Source organism: Dreissena polymorpha, chromosome 3 (genome assembly GCF_020536995.1).
Source record: "Dreissena polymorpha isolate Duluth1 chromosome 3, UMN_Dpol_1.0, whole genome shotgun sequence".
In the NCBI taxonomy this organism is placed as follows: Eukaryota; Metazoa; Mollusca; class Bivalvia; order Myida; family Dreissenidae; genus Dreissena; species Dreissena polymorpha.
The window spans coordinates 38,794,715-38,815,917 of record NC_068357.1 but is presented as its reverse complement, the minus strand read 5'-3'; positions in this window follow the sequence as shown (position 1 = coordinate 38,815,917).

The window sequence follows — 21,203 nt, the reverse complement described above, 5'->3', positions numbered from 1 at the left end:
CGCAAAGATTTGTTTTCGGATCGTCTTCTTTCGCTTGATATGCAAATCAAAGTAATCATGATATGCAAATTAGATGAGAGCTGCGACCTCTAACGCTGGTTGACGAACGCTTTTCGAAGACTTTCCGATCGGCTGATGTATTGAAACGAATTTTAACGAACGATAGACGAAACTTTTATACGCCAACAATTTTTCAACATGTTTAAAATTTTCCGACGAACAGAACTAACCGCAACGGATGCAAAAGCTCACAAACATCCATACGAACACCACCAACGATGTGCAACGTACATATACTAATGAAAATGAATTTTGCTGAAGTCGTATTCGCCAGTACACGCAAGTTGACGTAGGGAGACTTTCGCCTATGTGTGAGGAGGCTTTTAATAGATATAGACAATCGTGTTTAAGATAGATGAAGATATACACTACTTGTAAAATGTTTGGTCTATTGCAATGATTGTACGATATAAAATTGATAATAAACTGTTTTTCTTTTTAATTCTAACCTGTGGTATAAAGAATTAAATATATGTGATTTAAAACTGGAAAGTAACTTTTTCGAAAAGTGAAAGATAACGATCAATTTTATCAATTCTTTTCACAATATCCCTGTAACAATCCTTCCCTGAGTTCAAATCAATAGAGTATATGAAAAGGGTCGTCAATGATGCCGGGCTCAAAATAAGTGAATAGACGTCATTTTTAAAAATAATGTGATGATGACCGCGGATTTTTCGAGATAAACCCTTTAAAGGTTGACAAAATGTAAGAAACCATAGAAATGCCCTGCTTTTTACAAAGCCGTGTTATACGCGAAATTATTCCAACCAGTTTAATATCATGCTGCTCAACTTAATATCGCTTCAGGTAAATATTATCCTGGTTTTTATCTCAATCCTTCAAACAAAAACGGTATGTTTAATTAGGAAAAACTATAAAACTTAACTAAAAGGGGTAGATGATACATTCTGTTTAATTGTTCGTCGTTGAAATCTTTGGAATATGCGTTTCCAAATAAAACATGAATGCATAAAACGTCATAATGACAACGCGTTTCGTAAAATCGATGAAACCGTTCGAACCAAAAAACAATGAAAATACTCTCTTTTTTTAACAGCAATTTGTATTGTGTGATATTTTCTGGTCTTACAACAATTTTGTTAATATAAGCTTTTTAATGATCCGTGATTTTACTTAGAATAAGGTAGGATTGTCTCATTTCAACATGATACAGTGTTTACTCCTTGTTCCGTTTTGAAAACGTTTGTTCTGGAAAAAGCACACCTTATTTTTACATCCAAATAGTCGGTATATCTGGTGAGAGCAAACAACAGAACAATGTATGTTATGCATTCGATGTTATATACGTTTTATCGGAGTCTGTTAACAATAGAGCCATTTATGTGAATGAAACGTGTTACGGCATGTATTGTACTTCGATTGTTGTACAATTTGAAATACGAGCAAAAATATCCGTATAGTGTGTCTTATTATGTGCATTCTATTAGATATGTTGAATATTTACGGACAATCAATATCATGTTGTCATACTATGATTTAGCCATTTCTGAGCTATGTATATACATGTTATTGCAAAACTGATTGTTTCCAAGCAACCTCTTAATTTATATTTTTGACAAAAGTTTCGGTATTGTTACATTTTGACGTTTAGTTTTTGTTTTGTTTAGATGCTGCAATCATGTATATTTCACATTTCACTCATTATATTTGTTTAGATATGTGTTTATGCTACAATGTTAATTTTTCAACTCGCTTATTATGTAACATATTCTACACGTACATGTGAATGATCATTTGTCTTTTCCCAAACCTCGACCAAAAGAATTTAAATAAATTCAGATCTCAGACTTCCGCCAAAGTCCCCGTGTGGAAAATCTTAAGATTTCTTTCAACATATTCTGTAGCTATACGGGTTACCGTAGGTGTCTATCAACATATCAGTGTATGCATTTGTAAATTTTTCACATTTATTGAATACTTGTGTCGATTCTTGCATACCGTTTCTTAAAAGATGCAAGCTTCCTCAGAAACAATCAAATCCACAAACATAGAAAAACTCGTTGCCTCCTGTCACGGATGTAAAAGGATGTTTACACATTATTGAGACTATTTATTTTAAAAATAATAACTGAACAATGCTTGTGTAATTATAATTTGTCTCGTCTTTTTTTTCTTTAGTTCCTATAAAAAGATGTCTAAAAACCACCGTAATGCAGGAAGACGACTGCATAAAAAATGTTACCGCCATAATGATTTTTTTACTGGGGGTTAATTGTTATAGTGCCAAATAAAAGAAGCATATCAGAAAAACTAACAGATGTTCCTTAATATTCATTTACCATAATTGAATTTAAAAGTATTTTACCTCGATCGTCATGATCATTCACTCCAATATTCTTTGTCATGCAATATAGGTTACTGCTATATGTTAATTAAATGCAGTAATTTAAAAGTAAATCAATCATAATTTAGTTTGACAAAACAGTTTTAATAAAATAGAGACATGATCACGTCTGAGAAAATTCTTTAAAGCATAACGTCCTGGCCACACAAAAAATATTTCCATATCAATAAAGCTTTTCAGAAAACTGAGTTTACAACACACATTATCAAAACAAGTATTTTAAACTCATTAAAGTAATGGGTAAATTAATAAGAAGCTAGTTGGACACAATAATTATTCGTCTTAGAAATGTTCCACATAAACATGCGTACCAGTAGACGAAACAATTACTGACATGATGTCACTTGTTTTCGCAAGTGGTTCTCGGCGCCATTTAGGCAAACTCTTTCTTCGAATTATCACTAAATGTAATCAATTTGAACTTTTGTTTTGAATGTGTTCCAGAAAATGAACATCGTGCGTATCTATAGCAAGAAAGTTGATCATGTTTGGGACCAAACGGGAAAGGGATATACATGTATAGTCTGGCATTATTCGTGATAATCTGCTTAGATGACGGTATGTCACATATTTAGTTACATGTAGATGCACGTATGTGTTTTATGTGTTCGATATTGTATACCATATTGCGAATATAACGACCGCATGTTCAGTAAATTAATAAGCACATACACCCATTAGGGGAGCTCAAATTTTCTGATTATACAATTGTAAAGTTTTTTAGGATGTTTATTGTTTCGGTTCGGTGTACATTACAATCCTATCAGTTTTTGCATTTGCCTATATACATTATTCCCAAAGCCTTGCACACCGTTACAACTTATGTGTGCCGTAAATTAATAAGCACAGACATCTACCAGAGAATCTCATTTTGTCGCATCTAACAATCATACATTTCTTAGAATATGTATTGTTTCCTGACGGTGTCCAGTATCGATCTACAATCCTACCAGTACGTGCATTTGTCTATATCCTTCATTCCCGATTCCTTGCATACCGTTACATCTAATGTGTGCGAACTAGCAAATAAACGGGCCGAAACCGACAAATACAAGCCCTCCTTTTCGGAGATAAAAACAAACGGTTCCCACAATCGTTTTCCACAATGTATATTAAAATCATCTTAATATCAATCTCAGGTAAATTGTGTTTAAATTATGTCTTTATCCTCATTGTTTTTTTTAATAAAATTTACATTCTTAGATGCATTTATGAAATCGGATATGCATATGTTCTTGGCAAATAGCTTCCCGACAAAAAGAGGAGTTTCTTTGTTAAAAGAAACGTGATATCTCTTCTGGGGTTTGTCTGTTTTGTTTTGTCTTTCCATATGTTCCAGAAATTACTCCGAGCGTTATCCAACCACTAAAACCTCCTACATGTCACATATATTGCATCACTATCGCGTGATGTAGGCATATCGTGGATGATAGTCATTCATCATTTACACATTTTACGTAAATTTTTCTTTCACAAAGAAAGCCTTCGCTCCTCGTGCAAATTATAACATTTCAAACAATACACCAATATACATGCAATCTTAAAAAATATCCAGTTTATGTACCAAAAGCGGTTAGCAATCATACCATAATGAACATTAAGCAATTGGATAAATTCTTGCCAGCGACCTTGCAAATTGAAATTCGGTTAAGTTATATAGTCATGGCTAATGTAAAGCATGTCTTAATTATCATTTTTATACAAGCGCGTGTGTTTTTATTGTTTTTTTATATGGATCATTTCACTATAATATTTTACTAACTATTAGACAAATCCCTTGTTGTTTTTTTACAGATATTCATGTTATTTGTTTTTATTTATTCATTTTATAGTACTTTTTCAAAATCAATCGTATATGAAATTATATCATGTGCATCCATTTTATGTTGCTTTGATAACTACATCATACACCATAAATGGAATTTAAATTGTCCAGAGTTTACCGACGATAATAACGTCGGCACTAATGATACGAATAGTTATGTTGATACAGCGTATATATGTGTCTTGTTCTGAGAAAACTGGGCATAATGCATGTGCGTAAAGTGTCGTCCCAGATTAGCCTGTGCAGTTCGTACAGGCTAATCAGGGACGACACTTTCCCTTTTTATGGTATTTTTCGTTTAAAGAAAGTCTCTTCTATACGAAAATCAAGTTTAGGCGGAAAGTTTCGTCCCTGATTAGCCTGTGCGGACTGCACAGGCTAATCTGGGACGACACTTAATGCACATGCAGTATGCCCAGTTTTCTCAGAACAAGACATATATAACTGAATCAGCTTTAAGTGCGGTAAGTATCTTATAAATGATACGTGTTATAATAGTGCCTGACAAAATGTCCGCGATCTCCTTTTTCATACAGATTAATTTTAAACACTAAATTACAAGAAAAACTATAGCTAAATAGCGAATGTCAAAATATGTTTCTTTAAATCACATTTTATATTAAAAGAAATATTTTTTTACGTTGTTATGTCACCTAGAGAGGTGGATGTTATAGATAAAATACATAAATTTATGTTTAAGCGTGTGTTTGGCAATAACGACTGCACAATAGCAATAATTTTGTCTGGGAAATATGTGCGTTTAATTTTACCGACATATTGAAATCCTTATAGAAAACTGCTAATAAGAGACACAATTTTCATTATCCAAAATGACACTCATACGATACCTTGGGAAATTAATTCTTCCATTTGACAACGTTAACAATCCTAATATTTTAATTCTTGTAAAAATTTTATAATGTATAATATGTGAAACTATAACGTGTTACTATTCGCTTGGGACTACAAGCTGGTAGGCAATTTCAACAAGAAATCTAATCATCGTTGATGCCTTAAAGCAAAGGTTGAGCAGTTGCAATAACGTGTTTTATTTTCCAAAATACTGTTGATATGTGCATGAATACGGCAAATCAATGTGTCTTCAATTAAACATTTTTCTACATATATATAATAAGTTATCCTTTAAAAACGTGCGTCTTACAAAATTATCATGCTTACATAAGCAACATCAACGAGCAAGTTCACGAAGAAACCTCCCTTACTCAAACACTCGCGAATAGATTGTACAGACGAACAAACAGATTCGCCAATTATGTAGACTGAAAAAAAACTAAACTGCCGTGAAAAAAACTATTAACCTTCGAAGAAAGTTTCAGAGGCGTATTGATGCGTGAGATGTTACTAATGCTGCAGGTAATCGGTTTACTCTGCAAACAAATTACATGTGCAAACCCCTTCAAAGAACTGTTATATTTTTTGGTCGTGAACATCATGTGTTTTCAATTCAGAATATGCTTACCGGACGAGCTTTCTAGCATGAATGCTTTTTTGAAACTGTGAATACAAAGATAACCGTTTGAAACGATTCAAGTTTATGAATAATTATTATTGACGCGCAACATTGGTCGAGGTTTTGTAATCAGTTGGTCTTGGATCATTACAAAAATGTCTTTGTATTTACGGCGGTAAAGTACAGGTATCGTAATTGCATAAAAATTATATTCGATAGCTGTATAATTGGCGATAAATGCGCATCGCGAAATGTGTGCCTTTCTTTATAAACAATAGCACTTTAAACTAGTTACTTAATCTATGGCAATATCTAACTATACCTCAACGTGTTTATTCACAGGAATACGTGATTCAGCTTATGAATCTCAATCTATGGAAAATGTATCTTAAAAAAATGAGGTGTGAATGGGGGCAATTCAAATTATAACAATCTGGATACATTACAGAAAAGCTTAAAACAATTATTGTACTATGAACTATATGGGATATCACATCTTTCCCATCTCTGTGCCATCCAGTGCATGCCAATTATAACAATAATCAATAAAAATTAAATGTACACCCCGTTCCCTTCTTTTCGTGTATACTTAAGCTTCAACATCAAAGCATATGTGTAAATATTCAATAATAATATAAGTGTACGAGCGACAAATAGATAATGTTTTACGAATAACTGAAGCTTCAATGCAGTTTCTGAGGTATAAAAGGGCGTTATAAGTGTTAAAGGGAAACAATCAATGTATCGTAAAATGTGTATATGGTACTTACGTCCCTTCCACCAGTGCGTTATTCGTTTTTCGTTGTTATATTTTTCGCAAAATACACCGGCGTGAAGAAATATTACAGAGTATAGCGATTCTAAACTAAATTTTGGAATGTCATTATATGTCCGGAGGGAGTAATTGGATTTCCAAAGTCTGGTGTTTTCACAATATGAAAGCACACTTCTTTAAATGTAACTTTCAGATCTATCATTAGTCCCCATCAGGTCTTTACGAAAATCACCGTATTCCCTCTAGACGGCATATCGTGTAAATCTACATTTTTTTAAAGTGGTATTTCAAATACAGATCATCTGGAGTTGTTGTTTCTAGCTCTACTGGCCGAAGGCCTGAAGAGCTTATGTCATGGCGTGGTTTCCGTCGTCTGTCCGTGCGTGCGTGCGTTAGACTTTTTCTTGTTTACGCGATAAAATCTACAGTTTTCATCCGATTCTTTTCAAACTTGTTCAGTGTCTTTATATTAATGAGGACTCGAACCCTATTGAAAATGGGTTACATCAGAGTAAAAAGTCCAGAATTATCTCCCCTTGAATTTGAGAAAATTGTGAAATAAGGCTTGTTTACGCAATAAAGTCCACAGTTTTCATCCAATCATTTCCCAACTTGCACAGTGTCTTAATCTGAATGATGAGTCAAACCCTATTGAAACTGAGCAATATCGGAGTCCAGAATTATCTCCCCTTGAATTTGAGAAATAAATGAAAATCTTTAACATTTTGCCACAACTTTTGCAATATTGAATGTAGCAACTTCATATTTGGCATGCATGTGTATCTCATGGAGCTGCACATTTTGAGTGGTGAAAGGTCATGGTCAAGGTCATCCTTCAAGGTCAATGGTAAAAAAAAAATCAAAGCGGCGCAGAAGGGGGCATAGTGTTTCCGACAAACACATTTCTTGTCTGTTTACATATAAAGTTCTATCCTTTTGCAACTTCAACGGGTGTTTTATGTCATCAAGGGCCAGAACCCCATTGAGAGTGAAGACAATTTGTCCAACTTATTGTTGAAAAGGAGCCATTTGAAGTTTAAATTTTACGTTTCTTCTTGTTTATGCGATAAATTTCCCATTTTGGGTCTGTTTATTTAAAACTTACTCAGATTGTTCATACTATCAAGGGCTTGAGCCCTATTGATTCCAGCCAGTAGAGCGATATAGGCCCTCATGGGCCTCTTGTTTTTAAATCCAATTACGCATGTGTTAAATACCATTTAAATACATTTATTTAATGCTTTTTATATCAACGTGTACTAAATTTTTATTTTAATATGAGAGTCATTTATAATTAAAACTTTTGTAAATGCATACCATTGAATATGCAATATTTATAGCGTGATTCTCGTCAACTTTTGTATAAAAACAGTTTATCGTTCTTTAACCACCCAATAGCCAAACATAAAACAATCCCCGATGCTGAGCGTTGAAATTTTGTCAACAAGGGGTTGAGAAAAACCGCACCGATGATGAGCAGCGATTGGTCGGATCTCAACGTGGAAACAGTGAACACGATGACGACCGGTCACATGGTAACGCTCAGCCAATCAATGGAGCTACGCCAAATCACGAAGCGAACAGGCATTCCGATGACTCTCTCTCCGAATAGGGACAGGTCAAGGTCCTAATACGAACATTGTTTATAAACACTCTAGCGTTAAGGTTATTTCATGGAACATATGTGGATTAAAAAAATATTTTGAAAATGCCGAGGTCACTAAGTTTTTAAGTTCATTTGATATAATACATATTTGTGAAACTTGGGCAAAATATGTTGGGGATTTTAATGACTTTATAAAATCACATGTTCATTACAATTTTGTGAGAAAGATGAAAAATAATGCTATCAGAAATAGTGGGGGAATTAGTGTCTATATAAGTAGTAAATTACATAAGCAAGTACCTATTCGACGAATTTATGAACAATTTGAAAACTGTGTTATTTTGTACTGTGAATACTCTAATTTGTATGATTGTGAGGATATTATAATGTACTTTACGTATGTATCTCCTGAAGGATCATGCTACTATAATGATCAAGATGAGAAGAATGGCATATCTAAAATGTATGATAATTTAGAAACTATAACTTATGATTATCCACAAGCATTGTTGTACATTGCAGGTGATTTGAATTCCAGATGTAAAGATTTTTTGGATTATATTCCGTTCGATGATCTCTTTTATATTTTTGGTAATATAGACTATGATGGAAGCACATTTGATATCCCACGCAAAAATAAGGATAATATACGTGGTAATAATTATGGTAAATCTCTGGTAAATCTATGTTACGTATTTGACATACACATTCTCACTGGCCGCTTCCCTGGTGATAGATGTGGTGAATTTACATGTTTTTCAAATGATGGCGCAAGTGTCGTTGATTATATGATTGCTTCATCATTACTTTTTCAATACATTAAAGACTTCAAAGTTTTATACAGGGATGATTCGGATCATTTTCCGGTTTCTTGTGTATTTGAATTTCCATACAGGTCAAATACTATTGTAAATAATATTAATGATTATCCACTTAACACATGGAAGAAATTTCGATGGCGTAATTCGTTATGTGACGAGTTCGTACTAACGTTAAGGGGTTTATTACAGAGTCGGTATAACACTTTGCTTGATACCATAGATTCTAATGTTAATTCTGCGGTAGATCTGATTACAGCTATATATCAGGATGCCGGTAAATGTATGCTGGTTAATTTTCGGTATTTTTCTTCACAACCACCTTGGTGGGATGACGAGTGCGACTATTTAAAAGTCGGTAAAATACATCGCTCTTCGTAATTTTCGTAGCTCCAATTAAGAGTCAGATCTCAGATTGTTTAAAGATAAACGAAATAATTTTAAGAATCACTGTAGGTCAAAAGTATACGAATATCAAAGGTTAATTCGCCAAGAACTAGTTAATTGTAGTAATAATCATACAATGTTTTGGAAACTTTTAAAGAAAAGTAAACCAGCCAAATCAATTGATTCTAGTATCTCAAAAATAGAATGGTTACAATATTTCAGTGGACTTTTATTCGATGAAAACTCTATTGTTATTGATTCCACTACTGGAAATGGCCATGCTTATTCTGATGATACGGCGAATTCACTTAATGATCCTTTCACATTGCAAGAAATTAAATGGTCAATATCCAAATTAATAAATGGTAAAAGTTGTGGTCTGGACGGAATTCCATCTGAAATTTACAAGTGTTCACAAACGGATATTTCTCCAATAGTGTTGTTGTTGTTTAATAAAATATTAGACAATGGTAAATTTCCCGAGTCGTGGGGTCAAAGTATCATTACACCGATTCATAAGTCAGGTCCAAGTAATAACCCTAGTAACTATCGTAGTATATCTATTGCGAATATTCTATATAAAATATTCTCTGGAGTACTTAATAAGAGATTGTATGACTGGGCAGAGGAAAATAATAAGATTGATGAATCCCAAGCAGGTTTCCGTATAGGATATTCGGCAGTTGATAATTTCTTTTGTTTACAGGCGATGGTCAAAAAATATCTTTTAAAACGGGGTGGTCGATTCTATTGTTTGTACGTTGACTTCCGTAAAGCCTTTGATAAAGTTAACCATGTCAAACTATTTTGATCGTTAGAAAAGAAAGGAGTTTTTGGAAAGTTCCTTAGAGTTCTTAAATCTATGTATTCATGCTTGACTTCTCGTGTAAAAGTCTTAAAAAATGTTACAGATGCGTTTCCCTGTAATATTGGAACCAGGCAGGGAGACAAATCGAGTTCGACTATTTTTGCGCTATTTATAGATGAGTTATCTTCACTTTTAAGGATTAAATGTGAAACTGGTATTTTCATAACTAATGATATCCCATATATTTTATGTCTAATGTTTGCAGACCATGTCGCCAATTGTGCCGAGACCGTCATTAAGTTACAACAACAAATTAACATTGTTGATCAGTTTTGTACTGATACTGGTATGGAAATTAATCTGGATAAGACCGAAATTACTGTATTTCGCAATGGTGGTCTCCTCCGGAGATATGAATCTTGGTTTTTCCGCGGACAACAACTTAACGTTACTCCTGTATACAAGTACATGGGGTTATTGTTGACTCCAAAGTTAAGCTGGAGCTCAGCCCATGATAAACTAGCTTCCCAAGCGCAAAAGGCACTATTTGCAATACGAAATTATCAGAAACCATTTGGGTTTTTTTCCTGCAAAGGATTTATTTAAAACATTTGGCACTATGGTAAAGCCAATATTATGTTACGGTTCCCAGATATGGGGTTATGAGTACAGTCCAGCTATTGAATTTGTCCATAATATGTTTTGTAAAAAAATATTACATGTTCGTAAAACTACCAATACTTGCATGGTTTTTGGGGAATGTGGAAGACTCCCATTATGTATCACTTATTTTACCAATTGTATCAGGTACTGGTGTAAACTATTGACTATGACATCTGATAGATACCCTAGGCAATGTTATATTATGCTTAAATCAATAGATGATGCTGGAAGAATTTGTTGGGCGACAAAAGTAAAATCTATACTTTTCACATACGGTTTTGGATATGTGTGGATATCACAAGAAATTGGTGATTGTGATATGTTTATCAATGTTTTTAGAAATAGACTGATTGACTGTTTTACTCAAAACTGGCATGACACCGTGAGTAACTCAAGTCGTTGTCACCATTATAGTCATTTTAAAACCCTACTTAATATTGAGCGATATTTGATAATAGAAATGCCAGCCAAACACAAAATAGCCTATGCTAAATTCAGATGTTCAAACCATAAACTACAAGTTGAAACTGGCAGATGTCTGAATATTACTTTCCAGAATCGCGTGTGTAATGTTAGTTCACAAATTAATATTAATATGACATATGTGGATTGTGAATATCATGAATTTTCCAGTGTGCTAAGTATACAAGTATTAGAAATCAGTTTCTGTTCAACTGGTAAAACTCTGGTACTGACTTGAATAACTTCTATGACTTATTGTCAACGAATGATTTTGAAACTATTAGAAAATTAGCAGTGTATATTTTCTATCTTATGAATTCTATAAAAGACAAGATAACTTCTATGACTTATTGTCAACGAATGATTTTGAAACTATTAGAAAATAAGCAGTGTATATTTTCTATCTTATGAATTCTATAAAAGACTAGATACATGTATCAACATTGACTTCAGTACAATAATAATATGACACAATTTTGCAATCTCTGTATATTACATGATATGTATGTAGAAAATAAGCAGTGTATGTTTTCTATCTTATGAATTCTAGAAAAGATTAGATACATGTATTAACATGTACATCTGTACAATATTACTATGACACAACGTTGTAATTTCTGTATATTACATGATATGTTTGTAGAAAATTTGCAATGTATGTTTTTCTATCTTATAAATTCTAGAAAGTACTAGATATACATACATGTATTAACTTTTACATCTATACAATATTACTATGACACAGCTTTGCAATTTCTTTATATTACATGATATGTATGTAGAATATCTGTAGTGTATGTCTTCTATCTAATGAATTCTAGAAAAGACTAGAGACTTTATATCTGTATAATATTACTATGACGCAACTTTGTAATTTCTATATATTACATGATATGTATGTAGAAAATCTGCAGTGTATGTTTTCGTTCCTTTGAATTCTAGAAAAAAGTCTAGATACACGTACTAACATTTACATCTGTAAAATACCACTAGGACACAACTTTGCAATTTCTGTATATTACATGATATGTGTTTTGGGCCGGAGGCCTCTGTTTCTTTAATAAACTGTTGACTTGACTTGACTTGACTTGGCAAAAATGTTTTTTCATTATTGTAAAATCGCAAAACTATAATTCCATTAAATTCGAAAAAAAAGTGTTTGCATGAGCGTGGTTTTGTGGATAAAAACGCATTTTGGCGGTCTGATGCGTTACTCCTATACGAAACGTTGGAATCCCAAAGAGTTGTTGATTGACCGACACCGACGAAATTACATCCGAACCTTACTTAAATCCGAACGCGACTTAAATCCGGACTCCCAAAAACTACAATTGCCTTTAAAGAACTACGGGAAAGAAATCTGATCCCCGATTTACGCTCTTTAACTGTTAGCGAGCATTCTCGAACATTCCCGAACACCGTGACTCAAACTACGTTTGAGATAAAACCAATCAATGTGAATATTTGAACCGTGAATAATGCGTTACTATGGCGCCCCATATTTTCGTTAGTTACAATAATCTTAAAACTGCAGAGCGTTAAATTTATTATGAATTGTCCTGCAACTTTAACAAAAAAAAATATTATTAATTTACCTTGTCATAAAAAAATCAAGAAGATACGCACAATATTTAAAGCTAATCATTTTTTTAGATCTGGTTATCTTAAATAATATGTTATGTCGCACTATAATACGACTGAGGCTTGGATAGTCATGCTATGGCCGCAGAGGTTTTTGGTTTGTGTTTGCTGCTTCTAAGTATTCCAAAACCCAAATAATTGAGAAAAAAAATCAAAATAAAATATCTTTCATTCCGATCCTCTCTGCTTCCGTATTTTTTAAACACATGTAACTATTTACGTGTTTTCTATGCTAACAGCTCGGTCTATCTGAGGAGCTGAGATACACTAAAATGAATAACATCAGTGTTGTAAAACTACTTATTAACAATGCAGAAAAAAGTCCCAAGACGTATCACATCACATACTTATACAAATATATCAGACTCAAAATAATTTCGTATTATTATTGATCAATGGTTGGTTTTCAGTCGTGTTATATCGTTAAGGGACTGCTCCACAGTGGGGTTGGGTTCCGTCGTGGCGAGAAGAACATGTACACGCGCTGCAACATTTGGATGGGCTTCCGTTGTGAGGTCAGCTAGCGTATCAGCCATGGTGGATGCTGGGCTCGTCTCTAAGCTGCAGCTAGCTTCCCAGCTTTGGATTCTTCAATTTAAATCTTATTGAAAGGTGTGCTTGAGCGACCGGACACTGGATTCGTTAAAATTCCCAAAGTTGCTTGTTTTGAGAGAATGCATATGAATGCGGTCTTGAACATGTACTTGCTTGCCATAAAGTTCATAATCATTATGGTCTGAATTTTTTTGACAGATTCTGCACAAGTGTGCACTTTTCCACATAAACACGTCTAGTTTAGTGTAATCATAATACATTCAAAATGAAAATAACAATGATGATGATGAGGTGGCACTGGTGGTGGAAGAGGTGTTTGTTGTTGTGCTGGTGGGGTTTTAGAACCTTCTCTCTATAGGTGTGACATTTTACCTGATCACATGTTTTGTGTGCTAAATCATAAATGTGTATTTTAAGCTGTAGAATTTTGTGTATTTGGACATTAAAGATGACGGAAGTAAGGATAGACAAACATAATGGCAGTCGGATGGCGAAAGTCTCACCCTATATGCGTTTACGGTGTTTTAGTAGTCAAGAGTCGCTAGATTGCATATATTTATGTAACATGTGGTATCGTCTATAAGGCGCAAGTGTGAATTTTCACCGCATACATGGTAAATATGTATGTAAATACGGTGGCACTGAGATGACATCACCGCTCCAAAAAAAAAAGTCGGGAAAACATAACTTGAGTAGTAGTAGTAGTAGTAGTAGTAGTAGTAGTAGTAGTAGTAGTAGTAGTAGTAGTAGTAGGTAGTGGTAGTAGTAGTAGTAGTAGTATGTGTTGTTATATCAGAACTTGCCTTTAGGACGTTTTCAAATGTTCCCTCCATATAATTCGCGTCTGTGATTGGCCGATTATCTTGTGCGCACAATATAGCGATTGTGTTTTCAAGTCTCAAAAAAAAGAGACGGGAAAACAGAACTTGTGTTTTCCGCTCCAAAAAAAAACAACGTGAAAACAGAACTTTTGTTTTCCCGGCGCCAAAAAAAAAAATAACTCCTGAAATCAGACTTATTTTGTGTTTCCCCGAGTTAATTTTTTTTGACGACGGGAAAACATAACTTGTGTTTTCCCGACTTTTTTTTGAGCGGTGATGTCACCTTAGTGCCACCGTATGTAAATGCTTTGGAAGTCATCGCATATTCGAAACCGGTCACGTCTAGACAGCGACAAGCCTATGCAGCGTCTAACTGCCCAAATTAACTTTACGGCTAAAATACTTCCGAAGGAATAAAACTTGGTCATCGCAAGCTCGAATAGGCAACGCTAATATCTTCATGCGCAAACATCCGAACTTGTGCAAGGTGTATTGTCTCGCTGACCACCTTGTTTCGCACAATTGTTAACCGTAACAGCTTAACTTTCTTAATCATGTTCAAGTGTCATTTGGTATTTTCAATCGCATTGACAAACAAGCTGAATAGCTGACGCAATAAGCTGCTTTTTGAAACGCGTTCGTTATATTCATACCCATTTTGTATCGTAAGAATAAGGCGATGTGTCTTACAATGAATGTAAATGTAAATTAGCTTGTTCCACTAATAGGTCTGTACAGAGTTATTGTACCGGACAGCGTTGTAGCAACGCTGAGGCTCTTGCCTGGGTTAAAATTTGCAGAGCAATGTTGAGATTACAATGGAAAAAGGAAATTTATGTCAAAAAATAAAATCTATATAAGAAATTTAATGAATTTTAGGCACTATGATATTCACAAACAAGTATTATCATTGAGTACAATTGGTTCATGTTGAGGCAGATAATTATTTCAATTTAATAACTTCAATTGATGCCAAAATGGCTCAGCAAAATGATTGGGAAAATCCGTATATTAAACAAAGCGTCGCACTGTACACTTCGATGCTATAATCATAGTGGACATCGGAACGTACCGAGCTAGAATCGGATGTTTTACGGCCAGGTCTGTGTCTATTTTGGACCTAGACACACTTCGGGTGGTTGGCGTTTTCGGCTTTATTGGTATTCGCCTCTTTATGGCCGGCGTCGAGTTAAATCCGGGACTCGGGCCGGGACCGTTTCAGGTGGTAAGAATCTTTGTTTACATTAGAAATTTCAAATTATGATATCCCGCGTATTAAACTTTTTATATAAAGAGTCAATGTACTTGATGATAGAACTGACAGAAAATGATGACGCATTGCTAAAACAAAATCTAAAATTGACAATAAACTTGTGGCATATTTTTTTGTTAACTTTATTGATACTTAACGGTCATATGTAGCGTCCACGACCCGATAATTTAGTTATAAAATGTGGTTAAAATGGCCTTTAAAACGCACCAGAGACGTTGTAGATATATAAAAAAAAATACGGGGGTGCATGCCCCCTCCCCCCCCCCCTAGATTGACACATAAGATACTGCCTCTGCTAAAATTTGGATCAGGCTACGCCACTGCCGGACATGTTCTATGCGCCGCCATATCCATTGCGGATGAACAATATTGAAATTTAAGCGGGTTGTACACACATAAAGAACTCGTTGCGAATATTTAAATCAAAATAAATGCGGTAAGTATTCAATGATTGTGAAATGACTTCTTACGTAAGGACATCCCAAGATTTTTATGGCATATTGATACTCACGAAAGTGTGCAATAAATTACATGTTTTTTTTTCGAACATGCTTACACAATTAATGACAGGTTTACACTTCTGAATCTGAATCTGAATGGATACGTTGAAGTGACCAAGTTTGGCTTTTAATCAACGGGGAGTGCGCATGAAATTAATATGAGCCTGGCAAATGTCCCACTTTTGCCGATATTGCGGCCTTAAAGCACTCAATAGATGTTGAGTTCACTGTGCTTTCACTGAGTAAGTTCCAGTCAAGGATAGTACGCGGAAAGAAAGAGTGTTTGAATTTATCACTGTTTGTGTGTAATGGCTGGTAGCACTTAGAGTTATTGTTCACCGATTTTAACACTATATTATCGTGGACGTAATCTTCAAACTTCTTAGCCCTAATAGTGCGTTTCGGTCTAAGCCGATGCAAATAGTGATCAACGTTTATAGCCGGTACGTGCCCTTCCACTACCTTGTACAAGAACGTCAATCTTTGGTGGCGTCGCCTCTCTTGTAGTGTGGGGAGGTTTAGATCGTCAAGCATGGCTGTTACACATCCTTCTTGTCTGGATTTGTAATCTCTGGTGATAAAGCGAGCCGCAGATCGTTGGACTCTCTCTAGCTTGTCTATGTCACCTTGCTGGTATGGGTCCCACACTACACTCCCATACTCCAGTTTAGAGCGAATGAGCGCTTGGTACGCGGTCTTCCGGCAGTTTTGGGGGCAGTATCTGAGGTTGCGTCTCAGGAAGCCTAGTGTAGAGTTGGCCCGTTTAGTAATGTTTGAGATGTGGGTTTTCCATTTCATGTCGTTGGAGAAAGTTATTCCTAAGTATGGGTTTTCTTGTTCATTTTTGAGAATTGTGTTGCCAATGGTGTAGAAAAATGAGGATTTCGTTTTTGAGCTGAGGAGATAACATTTCTTAGAGTTGAACCGCATTCCCCAGTCCTGGGCCCATATTTGTAAATTCTCAAGGTCTTCTTGTAGGATTCGGTGGTCTTTGATTGAATTGATGGCTCTATACAGTAGGCAGTCGTCTGCGAACAGCCGGATGTGGGATTTCACCCTTTCTGGTAGGTCGTTGATATGGCAAAGAAACAGCAGGGGCCCTAACACTGTGCCTTGAGGTACGCCAGATCCTACAGCAACATTACGGGATTTCTCTCCTTCAACTACGACGCACATTTCCCGTTGTGTGAGGAAGTGGGATATCCAGTTGTGTATTGGACCGCGGATGCCGTAGTGTTCAAGCTTCAGCAGAAGGCGTTGGTGGGGCACGGTGTCAAAGGCCTTACTGAAATCTAGGATGATGGTGTCAACCTGTTTGTTCTGGTCATGGTATCCGAGTAGGTCATGGGCTGTGACAACAAGTTGGGTTTCACAAGAGTATCCTGAGCGGAAGCCATGATTTAGGTTTGTTAATACTTTGTGTTTGTCCAAGTGGTTTAATATGTGACGACAGATGATATGCTCCAATAGCTTGGAGAGCACGCAGGTGAGTGATACCGGTCAGTAGTTTTCTGGCGAGTGGCGATCTCCATTCTTAAAGACTGGGGCAATATTTGCGTCTCGCCAATCCTTTGGAAGTTCGCCTGTGTCTACTGACCTCTGAAAGATGGCAGCAATGGCTGGTGTTGCCTCTATAGCACAGGCCTGCAGTACTCAGTTTGGAAGTTCATCTGGTCCAGCTGCTTTCCGGACATTGATGTTTTTCAGCAGCTTGAGTACACCATCCTCACTTATGTGTAGTGGATTGATATTGTATTGATACTCACGAAAGTGTGCAATAAATTACATGTTTTTTTTTCGAACATGCTTACACAATTAATGACAGGTTTACACTTCTGAATCTGAATCTGAATGGATACGTTGAAGTGACCAAGTTTGGCTTTTATTCAACGGGGAGTGCGCATGAAATTAATATGAGCCTGGCAAATGTCCCACTTTTGCCGATATTGCGGCCTTAAAGCACTCAATAGATGTTGAGTTCACTGTGCTTTCACTGAGTAAGTTCCAGTCAAGGATAGTACGCGGAAAGAAAGAGTGTTTGAATTTATCACTGTTTGTGTGTAATGGCTGGTAGCACTTAGAGTTATTGTTCACCGATTTTAACACTATATTATCGCGGACGTAATCTTCAAACTTCTTAGCCCTAATAGTGCGTTTCGGTCTAAGCCGATGCAAATAGTGATCAACGTTTATAGCCGGTACGTGCCCTTCCACTACCTTGTACAAGAACGTCAATCTTTGGTGGCGTCGCCTCGCTTGTAGTGTGGGGAGGTTTAGATCGTCAAGCATGGCTGTTACACATCCTTCTTGTCTGGATTTGTAATCTCTGGTGATAAAGCGAGCCGCAGATCGTTGGACTCTCTCTAGCTTGTCTATGTCACCTTGCTGGTATGGGTCCCACACTACACTCCCATACTCCAGTTTAGAGCGAATGAGCGCTTGGTACGCGGTCTTCCGGCAGTTTTGGGGGCAGTATCTGAGGTTGCGTCTCAGGAAGCCTAGTGTAGAGTTGGCCCGTTTAGTAATGTTTGAGATGTGGGTTTTCCATTTCATGTCGTTGGAGAAAGTTATTCCTAAGTATGGGTTTTCTTGTACATTTTTGAGAATTGTGTTGCCAATGGTGTAGAAAAATGAGGATTTCGTTTTTGAGCTGAGGAGATAACATTTCTTAGAGTTGAACCGCATTCCCCAGTCCTGGGCCCATATTTGTAAATTCTCAAGGTCTTCTTGTAGGATTCGGTGGTCTTTGATTGAATTGATGGCTCTATACAGTAGGCAGTCGTCTGCGAACAGCCGGATGTGGGATTTCACCCTTTCTGGTAGGTCGTTGATATGGCAAAGAAACAGCAGGGGCCCTAACACTGTGCCTTGAGGTACGCCAGATCCTACAGCAACATTACGGGATTTCTCTCCTTCAACCACGACGCACATTTCCCGTTGTGTGAGGAAGTGGGATATCCAGTTGTGTATTGGACCGCGGATGCCGTAGTGTTCAAGCTTCAGCAGAAGGCGTTGGTGGGGCACGGTGTCAAAGGCCTTACTGAAATCTAGGATGATGGTGTCAACCTGTTTGTTCTGGTCATGGTATCCGAGTAGGTCATGGGCTGTGACAACAAGTTGGGTTTCACAAGAGTATCCTGAGCGGAAGCCATGATTTAGGTTTGTTAATACTTTGTGTTTGTCCAAGTGGTTTAATATGTGACGACAGATGATATGCTCCAATAGCTTGGAGAGCACGCAGGTGAGTGACACCGGTCTGTAGTTTTCTGGCGAGTGGCGATCTCCATTCTTAAAGACTGGGGCGATATTTGCGTCTCGCCAATCCTTTGGAAGTTCGCCTGTGTCTACTGACCTCTGAAAGATGGCAGCAATGGCTGGTGTTGCCTCTATAGCACAGGCCTGCAGTACTCTGTTTGGAAGTTCATCTGGTCCAGCTGCTTTCCGGACATTGATGTTTTTCAGCAGCTTGAGTACACCATCCTCACTTATGTGTAGTGGAGGGATGTCGTCATTTACCCGCTTTGTTAGTTGCGGAGTTGGCTGGTTTGTGTCGTCCTTGGTGAAAACAGACTGGAGCTGATTTACTAGTATCTCTGCCTTGCTTTTACTGTCTGTGATGAGGTGTCCATGCTCACGTAGAGGAGCTGTTCCAATGTTATCCTCTTTCCTGGACTTGACGTAATTCCAGAAGGGTTTTGAGTTATTGTTTTGGAGGCCCTCTTCTATTATTTGGTTTATGTGATTCCATTCAGCTTTGTGCATAGCTCTCTTTGTTTCCTTTTGGCATTTTCTGTAGTTAGCCCAATTGTTAGATATCTTTGCCTTTTTGTAGAGTCTGGCTTTGCGTTTCAGTTGACGTTTGATGTTTCTGGAAATCCATGGAGCTGAATTATTTGAAGGTCTCATTTTAGATGGTATATTAGAATGGATAGCTGATGAGAGTTTGGATTTAAATGTATTCCATAGTTGATGAACGTTGTTTTTGTTGTTATAGAGCTGTACTACTTGTCTTGATATGTCTGTGATGTCGGCCTTCAGTTGGTCCCAGTTTGCCTTAGAAAAAGTGAAACATTGTCTCGGTTTTTGCTTAATATAATAGGGTTTTGTGTCCGAATCAGTTACAACAATATCGTGATCAGATATCCCGGGGGTGTTGGCAGTGGACTTGATTAATGAGTGTTGGTGGTCAAAATGAGGTCAAGGAGGCTGTTTTCTCTGGTGGGCTTGTCATGCACTTGAGTGAGGTTGTAGTCGGTTGATAGGTCGAGTAGAGCTTGCTGTACATCTCTGTCCTGGGCTTCCCTACGTACCGATAGACTTCCCCAGTCAATATCAGGGCAATTGAACTCACCAGCTATGATGGTTAGCCGTGTCTTGTCACTCATAGCCATCTCTATTGATTTCCGTAGTTCGTTTACATCTGTCATGTTTCTGTGAGGCATGTAGAAAGATGATACTAGTAGTTTCTTATTGTTTTTTAGCTTGATTTGGTCCCATTCAATCTCACAGTTGGTGACTAATTCCGCTTTCTCTTCAGTGACAAGGTCTTCATGGACAAGAACGAATACTCCACCCCCAAGCGTTCCTCTGTCATTTCTGTATGCCTTGTAATGGGCAGGAAATACCTCGCTGGATTGTATGGCATCTGTTGCAGTTGGTTTCCCTGGTTTGAAACCTTTTAGCCATGACTCTGTGCCACAGACTATATCAGGTTTGATGTAGTGGAGAGCTGCTTTTAGTTCTGAGCTTTTGCTTCCGCAAACACTGCGACAGTTGATGTTCATGATGCGAAGATTTCGTTTCTGCGAGACAAGGAACAAGGATGAACTGTTGGTTATTGATTGGGTAGTTGAAGAGGAGCGTTGTTGTCTTGATAAGCAGGGTCTAACTGTAGGGCTGCTGGAATGCATAGGACTGAATGTGGTGCCCGATGTGAATGAGTCTATTGTAGAATCAATGTTTGACAAATGTTCATAAATGTTTGAGCTAAATTCAAAACTTCTAAATGTAAAGCTGGACATATTTACACTTTCGCATTTGCAGCATAGCCATTGTATATGCAAGTGTTTTGCTAGAAGGTCGTAATCAGCAGAGCATAGATCGAGATAGGAGCGATGGTTCCATATATCACAGCCATCGCAGCAAAAGGCGTCTGGTGTTCCCACGTTAC